The 12,026-nt window shown below is 34.7% G+C and overlaps 1 long non-coding RNA gene across 1 annotated transcript; it reads right to left on the bottom strand.

The window, feature by feature from the left end:
• Positions 1-799: 799 nt before the first annotated feature.
• LOC113361738 lies at positions 800-3,867 on the bottom strand. Its single transcript, XR_003365297.1, has 7 exons — positions 3,607-3,867; positions 2,324-2,488; positions 2,166-2,225; positions 1,737-1,924; positions 1,528-1,647; positions 1,280-1,443; positions 800-1,195 (listed from the first exon to the last, which is right to left on the bottom strand). It is a non-coding gene; the product is annotated as an uncharacterized LOC113361738 (long non-coding RNA).
• Between the last annotated feature and the right edge of the window lie 8,159 nt (positions 3,868-12,026).

The following is a 12,026-nucleotide window of genomic DNA, read 5'->3' as shown; positions in this document are numbered from 1 at the left end:
ATTAAATAATTAAATACGAAATTTTTTTTATTTATATTTTTCTGGTGTTAGTGATACAATGTAGAAGAGTATAACAATCACTCGATTTTTCATGGTATTAATCAACCATATGCACCAATGGCGCCTTGTGTTAGCGATACAGTCTAAATGAGACTTTAAAAATTATTACAATATTTATTTCTCCGTTTGACAAAATTTTAGATTTTTTGTTTCATATAAGGGAAATGAAAGCAAAGAAGTTAAAAAATAACACGTAGCAGGCACAATGATCTTGATTTACAACTTGGCATAAGTAACTACTAGTTGTTCGGAAGATTTTTTTTCTTTTTTGAAGCTCTTATATTTATCCTTTGTAAAATGCTAATACTTTATAGAAAATATTCAGTAAGATTGTATACAAGAAAAATCATATAAAATGATATTCAGTTTCATATATTCATATCAAAATAACCAAATAAATCGTATATTCGCACGTATTTTTAACACATGAAAAACTCATTATAAAAAGATTTGATAAACTCAATTTCCCCTTTTTACTATCTTCTATGTATTTTCCCTGTTTTATCTTCAAACCTTTTAATTAGCCATTTTAGGCAATCAATCAACTATGTAGGAAAAACAAAAGAGCATTATTGTACAGTGGCGGAGCCACGCCAAGACTAGGGAGGACAGTTTTTGGTAAACATAAAATTAGTAGAGATGATTTGGTAAAACTGATTATTTGTCCCCCCAAGATTTTGGTAGATAAAATAAAATTTTGTTTATATCAGTAAGATTGACAACTATTTATGGATAAAAATGGAAAATTAACTAGTTTATCTGCTATGATTATAATTATTTACTTAATTGGTGCTAACGGACAAAAATCATTTACTTATTTCTTATGCAATTACAATTATATGCTTAAATTGCATTAATTGATTGTGTATTGATTTGGTAAGTTTAAGAGTTTACCAAATTAAGAGTATAAAAAAAATTCGTTGTTGTTGGAGAAAATGTCCAATTTTTGTTTTTTCTTTGCGGCCTGCAGCTGCAATTATGCGCTATGCCTCTACTATGTAAATTTGTCCCCCCAACCATAACTTTCTGGCCCCGCCACTGAGTATGTATCCTTCATACACGGGATTAAAAATAAGTACTACCAATAGAATCTGCTTCAGGCTCAGCAACCGTTTCTTCTTCCCATGGATGGTGACTGAAACCCCAAAAAAATAAATTAAGTTGGCAGCATGAGTAGTAAGAAACAACACCAGGATGAAAGCAGAACACATAAAGATACCTGAATTCCGGCAACAAAAGTTTGAACAAACTGGAATTCTGGAAGCAAGTAAACACGGATAGTACTTCCATCAGTACTTCCATCACGAACTTGCTCCACAATTCCTTGCATAGGCTTTCCCTTATTTGCATCCAATAGGGCCATAGCATGCAAGTTACTAGGACCTACAATGGTTATTGAAATACACTCAAGTAAATGATCAATTAAAAATAATGAACAGAAAAGAATACTCATTCAAGTGGAATTACATCCAGGAAGGCACCAGCAAGTCTTCGAGAAACTGCATACAGCTATGCACCACTACCATCGCCATGGCCACTTCCACTGTAGATGTACAGTTCTATGCTTAGCTCTTGTTTATACAACGTCTGCAATCAAGAAATAACTAAATTACCTTACACATAGTAGTACTCAACAAATTCAATTATTGACAGGTCATATGATTTTGATAGCTTACAGGCAATATACAAAGTTGAGCCCCTTCCTGCGCTGCTTCCTCAATTGCTTTATCAGCATGTATAATGTATTGCTCCTTATCGCCAATTGAAGACTAGGAGGAACCATTGATTGTTCACACTTATAAGTAGAAGCCTGCAACAAGGGTTCTGAAGAGAATCCGTGGTTCTATAGAGAGAGGAACTGAAACTGATTGAAGATAAAAGAATTCAACAATGGGAGAAAAAACATCAACTAATCTAACTATATGGTGGCCTCTGTAAACTATACGGGTTCAGCACAGAATGCCTCCAGCTGCACTGCTAGAGTAATCAAACAAAATTCAAATAATTACGGAAGCCTCTGTAAACTATTAACTATACGGGCCCAACATATTATGCCTCCATATCAATAGAAAGAAGAAGGATCAGGGAAATGAAATGGCACTTACTTGATCTTCAAAATCAGGGCTAGATAGATTCATAAAGAGGTTTCTCATCAATATCAACACCTGAAGGAGGTACGAAACATATCTACTTATTGCCGACTCCGAGCATCGCAAAATGCAAAAATGAATATTAGGACAAGATAAGGTTTCAGAAGGCATACTGTATCCACGTTAATTGGATTCATCTTCTTAAGTTTCTGCAGGTGATTACTTGTGTTAGGGTTCAAATACATGCCGATGAAGGAGTTCCAGACCATTTGCAATTATTTAATATCTTCACAACATCGTTAAATCAACTACCACGGCAGTTGCTAAAATACAAAACGCTGCATGAGGATCCATATGTAAGTCATTTAGAGAAAACAGACTACACGCTTATCACATGAATCAATTATTTATAGATTATTAAAATACATAAAAGTAAAGCATAAATTTTCTTAACCATCGGGTATAGCTTATTACATATACCTAAGTCAAAAGGCCACATCCCCCATTTTTCACCAATTTAATGGTCTAGGGGAGATATCAAATTTTTGTTTTTTTCTGATTTCCAACTAGCTTCTTTCAGGAAAACATGGACACATAAGGTCCAAAAGCATCAATCCAAAATATTGCGTCTATCAATATATGGTCCAAAAGTATAAGCCTCAAACATGCATACATAATATGTTCCCGAGTAAGGTATTACTTCCCCCAATTACTCGCACTAACACAAGCATAAGTAAGGTCCAAAAACCTAAGCATAAGCATCAACACAGGCATACATAATCTGTTCTCCAGTAATGTATTCCTGCCTCCAATTACTCGCACTAACATCTTTAGGTATTTCAATTTCTATAGAACACAAAACCATTTTATCCAATCCCATCAAACCAAGGGTCTTAACTTCCTCCTTCCTACGAGGATAGTTTTCAGCAACTAAATCTCTAAGATCAACAACTCCATTAACAGATTCCACTAAGAGGATACTAAAGTTAGGTTCATAGACACTAATAACAACTATAGGACTGTATCTTCAAAACATACCAAAAAATGAAATCTATACTTAGTGAAGTTTGTTTCTTAACCAACACATACCAAAATTGAAACCTGAAAACCGGTGTCTATGAAACTGAATCACAAAAAGAACACAAATCTAAAAAAGAAACATATCAGATGACTCAAAATCGACCCTAAAGCCTCGAACCCAACCTTATACACACAACTGAATCGTTCAAACCAACTTCAACAAATCATCAAACAAAAAAAAAGAACACCAAAATAAAAAACCCCAACTCTTTCAGATACTATTCACAATCATTACAAAAAAAGAACACCAAAAGCGAAACCCCTAACTCTTTCTATTCACAGAATTAGGTCAAAATAAAACAATCAACAAACTGATGATTTCAGATACAAATAAAATGAAAATTAACCAACAGTAGCAGTGGTTGAGCGTTTGTACCTGACGATAATCCACAAAAATGCTGCTGAATCAAGTGTTGAATGATTTGATTTTGGATTTCAAGGAAAAATTGATTTTCTAGGGTTTGGATGATTTCAAGTTTCTAGGTTGTAGATCGACATTTCTTGAAGATGGGTTTTGTTGAAACGAAGGTTTTAATCAGATTTCATATTGCAGATTTGATGAAGATGGGTTTGTTTAAGCAGATTTGATGAAGATGGATTTTTCTCTTCTTTGTCTGAAAAATGGGAGAGAGAGAAACAGCTGTGAAGAAATAGAAATAAATGTGTCTGAGGGATATTTCTTTTCCTAAAAATAAGAAAACATTTCAGAAAATAATTAAATATAAAAGAAATATTAAAAGCCCATAAATATAGCCATAATGTGCAACGGTTTTACGACTTTAAAAACGTTGCACCACTAATTTATTTTAATAAAATCAATACTGGATAATTTGTGCAACAGATATTGCACTGTGCAACTTATATAAAAGTTGCAGACTGTGCAACTTATATCCGTCGCACACCTCCAATATTGAAGCGTTGCTAAATTCAGGATATGGTGTAGTGAGGGATTGTGTAAAAATTCTGATTGCTCAGATTTCCCTGTTTTCCACTAGGATTTCCTATCAAATCCGAAATATCTTCAATACGTTGAGATTTAGTCTTATGAATCTTGATAGGAATGTCTGCAAGAGATTTTTGTTTCACAATTTCCATATCATCACTGTCGTCATCCAGTGTCGATTGCGGCAAGAGTAGAGTTCAAATCCTTGTCAACAACAAATCCTGGAACTTCATATTGTTTTATAGGATCTTCACCTGTATTAAATATATTTTCAATCCCTAATTCCATAATCTCACCTGAAGAGGCAGAGTCATTGGCAATGGGAATGGCGTCATCTTCACTATTCTTCAAATTTTTCTCAGCAGACTCCAAATCTAGGACGCTGAAAGAATATGATTGTCCAACATTCTCAACAAAGATGGCATTTTCTATTCTCCTTGTATGCTTATTTCTTATAGAATAAGCTACTCATTCCTCTTCAACTGGTTGAATCTCAATCACCTGAAATTCACAATCTTCTCTCATAATCTCACCTGTAGAGATCTCATTCTCAAGAACAGAAGGATCATTTTTATCATTAGCAACCCCAATGGAAACTAATTTTTCAAATCTCTGCGAATTTTCAATGGGATTTAGGTCACTTGCAAAATTAAAGACATGGTTTTTCTTAGGAACCCACTTTTTGGTATACTTTGGAGCCGGATTTGAGATACATTTTCCACTTGAATGTGCAAAGCATTTGCAGTGAGAAAAGGCAGGGGGTTTCCATGGATATTCAGCGCTCACCTCGTATTTCATGTCATTAATTTGAAACGGAAGCTTGGATGAGAAAGAGCAATTGGCATCAATTTCAACACAAACTATGGAAAAAGCCATTCTTGTCTTCATCTCAGTTGGAGTGTGTGTCATGATAGTTTTTCCTACAAGACTAGAAATCCTAGAAAAGCAGTAGTATTCCAGAGATGCAGAGGAACACCTCTGAGATTCATCCAAATAGGGACTGAACTTATTGAATATTTGAATTAATCTGTTGTTCTAGAAAAGGAGACCAAGGTCGAATAAGGAACAATTTCTGAGCAATATGCACTGACCCTAATTCCAAAACCCTGGCCCTATCTTCTTCAAGAGAAAATTTAAACATGAAGGCTTGTTATCCATGAATAGTCATGGAGAATTACCTTTTGGTTTTCCACAGAGAAGTTAAGTTTTCTTTCACAAAATTGAAATCAAGCCTCTAAACCACAAAATAACCAAATAAAAAATATTCACAGATAGCTATCCGGGGTTGTAGTTCACCTGAAGAGAAAAACGCGAATTCATTGACATCCTTTCGAGGTTCTTCAAAGGCATGTTTAATTAAAGAAGAAGTCGAAATAGCTGAAGGGTCTTTGAAACAAGAGATATAACTTTGAGATCCAGTTCGATTTCCTCCGAAATCCTTAATTGGCAGAGTAGAACCATTTAAAGCTGGAAAGTTTTCAGATCCAGAGTTGAGAGAGTTCCCGATCTTACTTGAGATTTGTGATGAGTGAGAAGGAGGATTAATAGCCTGTTTGGATACCAGAAGCAGAAGTGTTTCTGCTTCTGAACTTCTAGAAGTTGCTTCTGAGAAGTCGAAAAGTTAATTTGGCAACTGGCTAACTTTTAAGTTGAAAAGCAAATAAGTTAATTTGGCAAATTCACATAATCAGAAGCCAAAAGTCAAAATATCATCAGTATTTTTATATTTTTTAATGTTGAAAATAATTACTCTGAAACCAACAAATATTTTGATATGAACTTAAATATAACTGTGAAAATGAGATCAGTACATATATATATATATAATTTATATCCATAGATGTTGAGCATAATGTTTTCCGAAATCTAATTAAAGTTACAAAAACTTATACAACGTTTCACATAGGCAGGCGGTAATGCAAGGACATGCCCGTTCGAATCCCATCTCGATAAGAATCCATTTCATGTCTTCTTTTTTGAGATTCACTAGCAGATAAATTGGCATAAGTTGTAGTTTCAGAAGGATCACTCGGCCCTTCACCAGGAACAATCATGTCATCAATTCCATACTCTAAAAATAAATCGTCTTCCATGGCGTGTCTTCTGATAAAATTATGTATTGCACATGATGCTATAACAATATTTCTTTGCTTTCGCAAGCTATACGATGGCATCATCTTCAAAATAGGAAAACGAGCTTTCAGTACTCCAAAACACCGTTCAATTATATTACGCAATGACGAGTGTGAATGGTTAAATTTCTCCCTCGCACTAAGAGGTAACCTGGTTCCGGGATAATCATTGAGATGGTACCGTTGTCCTCTATATGGAGCTAAGTATCCCAGCATATTTGAATATCCCGAGTCAACTACATAATATTTTCCTGCCCAATCGATAGTAATTATCACAGATATCTAAGGTTTCAATGTATAAACTATAATGTATCATGAAAATCCCACCTGTGAACTGTAATTTGCATTGTTAGTGAGTAATTTATTTTTTACTAGCACCCGTTCTTCATAATTTAAGAAGTCATATTTTATAGATTCATCTTTAAGCTTCCACTCTCAAACTAGATAAAAAAGAAAATGAAGTATAACATTAATGGAAATTCACATGTAGGGGGATGCGGGAACTTTGACTGCGGATCGCTGACAGCTTCCATAAATATTCTTGCATCATTGGCTGTGCCTTCCCAACCAGCTAAAACATAAGTGAAACACATATCAAAATCGCAAACACACATCACATTTTGAGTGGGCAAGGTCTTCCTGCCTCGATATGGTATTTGTGCTGCACCACTTGGAACTGAAGCACTAATATGAGTTCCATCGATCGCGCCAACACAATCCTACCAACAAAAAATATAGTAGTTATGTTATATTATCCATGTACTTAAACTCAACAACATACATAATTGATGACCAGGGTGTATACCTTAAACCAAGGGTAATACTTATCACGCCTACTCATAATATGAGGATGGATAACATCAAAATTTGGAGATCTGATGACTTTTTTTGAAAATCTGCATATGGCTTTTAAAACTGTCTTGAAATGACGAGATATGGTCTCGTTAGAATGCTGGAACCGATCTGCGACCAACCTGTTACATTCATTGTGCCCTATTGTATACAAGAAAATACAAACTTGTTCTTCAACAGCAACATTACGAGTATCACGTAAAAAACCCCGGTATCTCAATATATCACACAAGTCATACAATACATAAACTTCTAAACGAAGTATTTCTGGGCACCGATTCACATTCCCATTTAGTATGTTATACACATATTGTTTACCAGTTAATGAGTCGGTCCTATAAGGTTGCTTCGGAATGCAATTTCCTATATTTTGCTCTACCACATACCTCACAACGAGCTCGACGACTTCATCTTCACTACTTGTTCCGGATTCATTATCTGAACTCCTGTAACAACCTGTTAATTCATAAAATACCATAAAAATGTAAGAGAAGCCAGATGTGAAAATGAATAATAGTACACAATTAAAAGAACAGAAAAAAAAAGAAAAAGGAGCAAAAAGATACAGACATAATGAAGACAACAATTTTTTCATAATGAAAACCATATATATTATATATATTCTCAAGTCAAGCTATTACATAGGATGTCCTACAATTATCTTCACTGCAAATGATGAGTAATCAAACAATGAGATATACGCTATACTTCTGCATCCTACAAATTAAACCAAAATTACACCAAAATATCAACAAAAATCAAAAAGGCTTGACTTCAGATAGTGTGTTATAACTCCTTCCATATCCCATAGTCTATTTTCCTGTGGTTAGCTAGTAAATATGTGTACCCAAAAAAATTTCATCTAGATTAGTACCACTAGCTTTGATTCACAGTGCTTCATCATTTTAGTCAAAGGTTCCATCTTCAATAGAAACAATCCAATCATCCCTTCGATCTTTCGACATTTTGATAAATGTCTCTCTCCATCCTTGGTTTTGAAGAACTTTCACCGCCTTCACATACGTGTGCCTTCCAACATGTGCCCCAATTGAATCCAAAATTTCTAAGCATTCAGAGATGGTATATTTTGTTTTATCCTCTAGTTTAGCTTTAGCATTTTTAGCTAACATCTTTAACGACTCTCCGATCTCATTAGCCTTGTTTTCTTTCCTTCCACGTCTACTACTAATCGGTGTACGCGAACGGCTACGAAATTGGTTATCTACATTTTCTTCCATCTCACCAGCTACATCACCACTATCATTGGGAACATGGGTACTTCTGTGGCTACCACTTGGTGTTTGCGAGCGACGACGAAAATCAACATTTTCTTCCATCCTATCAGCCGTGACACCACCATTAGGGAAGACCTGTGTATCTAATGGTTGCGTGGGACTTCCATTTTCAGTCATATCTATCTCATCTTCACCATCGGTAGAAGAAAAACCACCTTCTTGTGTCTGTCTAAGATTTCCCATTGCCACGGTATCACCAAATATAGTTTGTAGCTTCCGATATTCGGGGCAACCAGAGACACGGAACACCTTTGTTCGTGGAAAATTCTGTTAGTTAATGAAAAGTTAGTATTTCATCAAAATAAAAATGTTGCTGGATAGCTAGAAAAAGAAGGTAAAGTAGTTGAACACCACCTTCACTTGCTCATCCCACCATTCATTTGAGGCCTCTACGGTACACAAAACAGGATCCCAGCCTAATCCGGTGTTATCTTCCACGAGTTTCTTATGATCTTTGTAATTTTCCTTAAACTTGGTGAATTTGTTCTTGAACGACTTCAAAGAATATTTCAACCTAAACTTCTTATGAAACTGCTTCCTAATGTCAGTCCAATCATGCTTTGAAAAGGTTCCTGTTTGCCTATTTTCGCCACATATTCAGACCTTATCTAACATCAACTCTATGAAATGTGACTCATGTACTAGAGACCAATTGGCCGGAACTTCGTTAGCATCTTCAAACGAAGGCAATGGGGATTGGTTTGAACTTGAAGCCATAATCTAATAAACAAGGAGGACGCAAGATGATAAATACTTCCTACTACAGGACATGAATACACTGCAACCAAAGTATCAAATTAACTTAACATTCATGGGAGAACTGAAAAATGCTTTATATAAATGCACATCTCATCGCAAATAGACGGAAACCTTAGACGCACCCTTGAAATATGCTAACTGGACTTCATGAGAGGATTGAAAGTTCAGTAGGCATAGCCAACTTGATAACGTTGTTCTTCTCATGATTGATGATACCAAATCAATTTATTATTCATATGATTAATTTCTAAGTAATTCCTTATTCACTAAGACTACACCCACCAGCTCTCTTAAATCATGATAAACATCCCAACCAAAATGAAAATTTTAAAGATACAACTATACTAACAAAACAAATTAATAGAATCCACAGTCAAAAGTTGTAAGATCTCTAAAATTTCAATTTGTTTCATTTAAATTTTTTAATCTACATCTAATGAAGAAAAATTAAAAAAGATGGGAAAGATGATATCATGACTTACATCAACTACTTACAGAAGTTTTAAGATAATCAGATCTACATAAACAAATCAATATACATTCAAAAAAATCAAAAAAACAAAATAAATCATGCAACAAATCAAAGTTTTAAGATAATCAGATCAAAGGCTTCGGTACTTCTACAATCTGGAAAAAAAAAATGCTACAAAGAACAGAAATCTTGTCAATTTTCTTTAAAGATTTATACCTTTCAATGGTATTACCCCTTTGTACTCTTCCTAATCCAAGCTGCTCTGAATTTTTTTTTGTTCTAGGAAGACGAGTTCGAATGAGAGAGGAAAATGTATTAAAGGAAAGAAAAAGAAAAAAGAAAAAAAAGACGACATCACCGAGGAGAAGTTTAGAAGCAACTTTTGGGAGAAGTTGGAAGTCGAGTTTTTTCACTCCAAAAAAAAGCTACTTTTTTGCTTAAATAAGTTGGTGTATAATTTGTCATCCAAACATGCTTTTGACTCTTTGACTTAAATAAGTAGAAAATTTACTTATGTTTTCATATCCAAACGACCTATAACGCCTCCGTCCATGGTGAAGAAGAAGAAAAGATTTGACCTAAAAAAATCCCCTCGAAATCGCCTTGACACGTCATCAGACTCTCTCCCTCCTTCCCGGACGTGTATACGTATAATACTAACATTATATGGTTGGGTGTCCAACGGATGCGTAATGTTCCATCCACGTCTAACCTGTGAAAACTGCGGTCTTCAAAAATTCATCCATGTCCAATCCGCCAAGAGACGGGTCGGGGTCCACTTGCCAAACTGTGGGTTGGTTTGGGTGAAATTCGCGGATTCCAGTGGATTACCTCTCCCTTACCCATTTAATTAATGGGCCGGATAGCCTAACACAATTACAGATACGAACGATCTAAGCCGAAATTTTGAAACCCAATCCCATCAGTTAGACCTGTTTTTTATGAATATAGTCGAGAACACGATGCCTCCTCTACGAGTTCTCCGACTCTTATAACTCAGAAGAAGAAGCATGTAGGAAATACCATATGGTCCTAAAAATAATATATTAGAGAGAGTCTAGTCCATTTGACCTAGTCAACTGTCTGTTTGGTCCTATTTGGAAATATAAATTATAGTTTGGTCCTAGAAATAATGATTTGGTCCTACGGTGATGTCATGGATGATGTAATTGTCACTAGGTAGTGGTAGAAATACCCTTTTGGGGCCACATATATACAAAAATCAGTAAAGAAAAAATCTTTTTCAGATTTACTTTCTCTCTCATATTTATTTTCAGATCTAGTCTCTTTCTTTTTTTCTTCTTCTTCTTTTCTTCTTGGTAATAATGGCGTCTCCATTATTTTTTCTTCTTGCTGTTGTTGAATACGTTGTTGCTGCTCATGTTGGTGATGTTGAAGATGAACTTAGGGTTTACGACGATGAAGATGAAATCATGTTATTTGTTGCTGCTGCGGTTATAGTAATGAAGACGATTTACGACGAAATCCCCCGCTGTTGTTGAAGACTCATCTACCTATGGTGAAGATGTTGAAGACGATGATGAAGACGTTGAAGACGAAGATCTTGCTTTTTTATGTTGAAGATCTACATTTTGATGACAATCTTGATTTTTTTTTTTTATGTTTGTTGCTCGTGTTGAAGACGATAAACATGATGAATATGATGTTGCTGGTGCTGTTTTGAAGACGATGATGTTTGATGCTGCAGCTGAAGATGACGAAGATGATGATGCTGCAGTTCATTCCATAAATGAACTCCGTTTTTTTTAGGTTTTTATATGGAGTTCATTTATGGAATGAACTCTATTTTTTTTTAGGTTTTTATATGGAGTTCATTTCTGGAATGAACTCTGTTTTTTTAGGTTTTTATATGGAGTTCATTTCTGGAATGAACTCTGATTTTTTTAGGTTTTATATGGAGTTCAATTTCTGGAATGAACTCTGGTTTTTTAGGTTTTTATATGGAGTTCATTTCTGGAATGAGCTCTGTTTTTTTAAGTTTTTATATGGAGTTCATTTCTGGATTGAACTCTGGTTTTTTTAGGTTTTATATGGAGTTCATTTCTGGAATGAACTTTGTTTTTTTAGGTTTTTATACGGAGTTCATTTCTGGAATGAACTCTGGTTCTTTTAGGTTTTATATGGAGTTCATTTTCTAGAATGAACTCTGGTTTTTTAAGGTTTTTATATGGAGTTCATTTCTGGAATGAACTCTAGTTCTTTTAGGTTTTATATGGAGTTCATTTCTGGAATGAACTCTGATTTTTTTAGGTTTTTATATAAAGTTCATTTCTGGAATGAACTCTGTTTTTTTAGGTTTTTATATGGAGTTCATTTCTGGAA

The sequence above is a fragment of the Papaver somniferum genome, chromosome 3 (assembly GCF_003573695.1).
Source record: "Papaver somniferum cultivar HN1 chromosome 3, ASM357369v1, whole genome shotgun sequence".
NCBI lineage: Eukaryota > Viridiplantae > Streptophyta > Magnoliopsida > Ranunculales > Papaveraceae > Papaver > Papaver somniferum.
The sequence above is the reverse complement of the archived record's forward strand: the minus strand, read 5'-3'. Positions and strand labels throughout refer to the sequence as shown.